This window comes from Octopus bimaculoides, chromosome 5 (genome assembly GCF_001194135.2).
Source record: "Octopus bimaculoides isolate UCB-OBI-ISO-001 chromosome 5, ASM119413v2, whole genome shotgun sequence".
Classification (NCBI taxonomy): domain Eukaryota; kingdom Metazoa; phylum Mollusca; class Cephalopoda; order Octopoda; family Octopodidae; genus Octopus; species Octopus bimaculoides.
In genome coordinates, this window is record NC_068985.1 from 103569719 (window position 1) to 103573254 (window position 3536).

Sequence of the window (3536 nt, forward strand, 5' to 3'; positions counted from 1 at the left end):
CCCTCTCTCTCTCTCTCTCTCCCCCCCTCTCTCTCTCTCTCTCTCTCTCTCTCACACACACACAGAGTCTCTTTCTCCTCTCTCTTCTAGGATATATCCAACTCATTGTGTGGTAATAACTAGCGCAGTATTAGTAAAATATAGAAATAATAAGACTGACATTTGAAAACAAAACAGCAACAGTGACAACTGCAACATTTCTAGATGTGGCGCCATATCAGTTTAATTAGGTTTTGTACTGTGTTTATTCCTATCCGTATTATTGTCTCCATTTTTGTACAGTTTAAAATAAGCAGAAGTGTCTGTGTGTATTGAGTGACATTTCAACTTTGTGTCTAAACGTTTGTTAATTAATTAAAGCTGTTTGTTGTAATAAAATAAAGTTCAACTTACCCCAGTCCCTACGGTTAATTTAAAATCATATATATCTAGGCATTGTAACAGGATAACAAACAAATTATAGACGCTTTGTTTGGAAAGAAACGTTTATTAAAACCTTTTCTTTTGTGGAGAAATAAGAGAACATGTTAGCGTGAGCTAGATGTCGTGTTATCACAACTCGTTAGTTACATGTGTCTATTTGGCATTCATTGTGTAACCAACGGAGATAGACACGTTCATCTCTTCTATATGCCGCATAATTAATACAAAAAATAGATATATAATTATTTTTAAATGGAGACAGACCTTAATAAATTATAATTATCTTAAACTTTTGTGCATTCTTTTATTCTTTTATTCTTTTATTCTTTTACTAGTTTCAGTCATTTCACTGCGGCCATGCTGCAGTATCGGCTTTAGTCGAACAATTCTACCCCACGGTCTCTTTTATCGAACCACTATTTTACGGTTACGTAAACGCACCAACATCGGTTGTCAAGCGATGGTGGGGGACATACGCAGACACACATACATACACACACGCACACACGCACACATACACACACACACACATACACACACACACACACATATACACATTCATATAGGACGGGTTTCTTTCAATTTCCCTCTACTAAATTCACTCACAAATCTTTGGTCGGACCGCGGCTATAGTAGAAGGTATTTGCCCAAGGTACCACGCAATGGGACTGAACTTGGAACAATTTGGTTGGGAAGCAAGCTTTTTACTACACAGCCACGCCTGCGCCTAAAATAAGCGTTCCCATGCCGGGAATCGAACTGAAAAAAAAAAAGGCCGTGAACGTTTCTAGATAGAGGGCTTATTAGAAGATATAATTCATCTTAAAAACATCTCAATTTATTTTGAAAATTAATATAATTATAGATTATAGATAATTATAGATATTTTGTATCTTTAATGCACAGTTAATGCAGACGCGCGCGCACGCGGACGTACTTACACAGACTCAAGCAAACAAACAAACACAATATCTCTCTCTCACACACACACCCACAGACACACAGACACAATGTACATATATAGTTTGTAGACAGCGATTAGTGATAATCGAAATTTTGTCTACAGCGACTGATTCAAACACCATTTTTGTTCTGAATTGCTAACAAGTTATGATAATTATTATATTCAACGCATCTATTCAGTCTCTACTGTAGGTATTATAAGTAATTATTCATAACTGCATACGTGCGTGAACACACACACATGAAACACATACACACATACGCACATACAAAAGCATATACACACACACACATATGCATGTACACACATGTGTGTGCTTTCTATATAGGAGTGTAAGTGTGTCTGCATTTATGCTTGTGTGTGTGTGTCCGTGCGCATGTGTCTGTATGTAATATTGGAAAAAATATGAGTATGTTCTAATTTCATCTCGGTGTTAAATTACAGCAAGGGTGAGCCTACCGGGAGTTTAGAACTCCTGAGGGCATCGCTCTCAGGGGTTAGGTCCACGCAAGCCCACCTACCATAAGGAGCGACCATCAGAGGGGATTTGGAAAGTTAACCAGACAAGTCTTCAATAATAATGATCTTAACAACGAAAATTATGGTTTATAATGCTGTTGCCATTTCAACCTTGCTATGTGGCTGCGAAACCTGGACTCTATATCGTCGCGATATTCAGAAATTAGAACGCTTTCACCAACAACAAATTCCTGGAAAGAGTCAACAGTCAAAATATCGAATCGCTGATCATGAAGCATTGTCCTTGGTGGTCAGGACATGTAGCAAGAATGGGAGAATCAAGGTTCCAACGACAAGTCTTATTCAATGGGCTCTCTTCAGGAAAAAAAAGACCCCACAGGATTGCCCTCTTCAAAGACACAAGGAACAACTGAAAACAATACTGAAAACCATTGAAATTGAACCTAAATCATTTGAAACACAAGCTGAGACTGTACCAAGTGTCGGTGTTCCATCACCAGCGAAAAAAAAAAACACCTTTGAAGCCTCCAGAAGAGAAAAGGAAGAAATCAAACAACAGGAGAGAAAGGCTAAAAAATATCAACCTCGTCCTCCACCAACATTGCCAAGCAGTCAATGCCATCGACTCTTTTGTGCAAAAATTGGTCTACAGAGTCTCATTAACGGCATCACCATAAAAGGAGCCTTCAACAAAGAGAAAAGGAAATACTCAGGGACTAGATAAAGCCAACGAAATTACAACAATTTTCCACCGGCTCCGTTCTGTTAAGCAATCAACACCATAAACTTCACATATTTCTTTGTGAGCCTCAGCAGCTTTCTTGCCTTTACGGAAATAAAAAAGCAAAACGTGGCGAAAATGTCCGTTTTTGCACTCCATGTTAAAATTGACACTGAACTAACAGCTCTAAACAAAATGACGCGTAATTTGCTTCTAAAGTAAAATAAAAGTAACGGCTATCAAATATCAAAAGGAAAAAAATCATAACATTGACAAAGGTCATTCAAAAGAATCGTAACTCTATATATTTGCGAAAAACCAAATTACTTTCTTGCCAACCCAATATCATCATCATCATCATCATCATCGTGGTCGTTTAACGTCCGCTTTCCATGCTAGCATGGGTTGGACGATTTAACTGAGGACTGGTGAAACCAGATGGCTACACCAGGCTAAGAGGCTCCATTATACAAAACTATATCCACTTTCAAGACACCGGAAAAAATCACTTTCAACTGTATATCGAAATGTCACCAACAGTTCTCTATTTTAGTGACAACAGATTGTATATTGTAGGTATGCAAGTACGTCAGCACGTTCGTCCGATTTGACGTTTTGCAATAACAATAAAACAGTTTTATTTTGTACATGCCTACATACACGTATGTACGTACATACACTGGGGTCAATTCATTCGACTAAAAAAAGTTCTACAAGGTGGTGCCCCAGCATGGCCATATTCTAATGACTGAAATAGGTAAAAGATAAAAGATACATACATTCATAGATAATTACATGCCTATATATGTATTATATATATGCATATGCTTGTGCTCCACTGAACTAGGGGGACGTAAACACGCCAAAATCGGTTGTCAAGCGATGGTGGTGGTGGTGGGGACAAAAACAGACACAAATAACACATACAGACATATATATATATATATA

The 3536-nt window shown here is 37.8% G+C and overlaps 1 protein-coding gene across 1 annotated transcript in view; it reads right to left on the reverse strand.

Moving 5' to 3' along the window:
• The window catches only part of LOC106876422 (uncharacterized), a 13990-nt gene extending 13467 nt beyond the window's left edge, over positions 1 to 523 (reverse strand). The window contains exon 1 of the mRNA XM_014924965.2: positions 394 to 523. The gene's annotated coding sequence lies outside the window, so the exon portion shown is untranslated. The remainder of the gene's footprint in view (positions 1 to 393) is intronic.
• Between the last annotated feature and the right edge of the window lie 3013 nt (positions 524 to 3536).